The sequence below is a fragment of the Sinocyclocheilus anshuiensis genome, unplaced genomic scaffold (assembly GCF_001515605.1).
Source record: "Sinocyclocheilus anshuiensis isolate Anshui unplaced genomic scaffold, SAMN03320099.WGS_v1.1 scaffold832, whole genome shotgun sequence".
NCBI lineage: Eukaryota > Metazoa > Chordata > Actinopteri > Cypriniformes > Cyprinidae > Sinocyclocheilus > Sinocyclocheilus anshuiensis.
In genome coordinates this window covers 35293-36097 of record NW_015549602.1, presented here as the reverse complement: position 1 = coordinate 36097, position 805 = coordinate 35293, and the positions used below count along the sequence as shown (strand labels likewise).

At 32.8% G+C, this 805-nt stretch overlaps 1 protein-coding gene across 4 annotated transcripts in view; it reads left to right on the top strand.

The window, feature by feature from the left end:
- Nucleotides 1-805, top strand: part of LOC107658686 (mitogen-activated protein kinase kinase kinase kinase 4-like) — a 128622-nt gene that overhangs the window by 111150 nt on the left and 16667 nt on the right. The window lies entirely within an intron of this gene.

The window sequence follows — 805 nt, the reverse complement described above, 5'->3', positions numbered from 1 at the left end:
GGCGTTTGTATCGGGGCATTTTAACGAGTACGAGTACGAGTACAGGAGCTCAGTATCGTGCATCCCTAATACTGGGGTATGCAAATGTATATACACAAAGCCCAGGGCATGTCCAAAAGTGAGTTTTGATTGAGTAATTTGTAGATAAGTGGTGACTCGAGCCACAAACTATTTCTGTCCTATTTGGTGTATTGGTTCATCCAGTTAGCTAAAAAGAACCAGTTCAAAAGAAAGTTTTGTTCAAAAATCAGACATCACTACTCGAGTCTCACGTGGAGCGGAAATGAGAAAGGAGAGGCACAGTTTTTGCTGTTAAATGATGGTGTGATGTGACCAAAACCCAGTATATTGCCCTGTGAGGACCACAATAGATTATTCAGTTTCTCTATTGTTTTACTTGAATGCTACTACTATTACATAGACCTACTGTACCTGAAAAACATGTTTACTGTTTTTCATTTGTATCTTTGTTCTTATTTTTTAATAACAAAGCTAAAATAACAAAAATAACTATATTGTGATATATTGTTATATTAAATAGCCTTATAATATCTTATTTAATGAAAAGAGTATATAAAACTACTTGGCCGTATCACCTAATACTAATCATTTATCATTTGGAGCTAGTGTTTGCAGTGTTTTATGAAAAATCAATACAGTTTATTTTTTCTTGATGTATATTTAAATTCATATATATATATATATATACAGTGGGTACGGAAAGTATTCAGACCCCCTTCAATTTTTCACTCTTTGTTATATTGCAGCCATTTGCTAAAATCATTTAAGTTAATTTTTTTTCCTC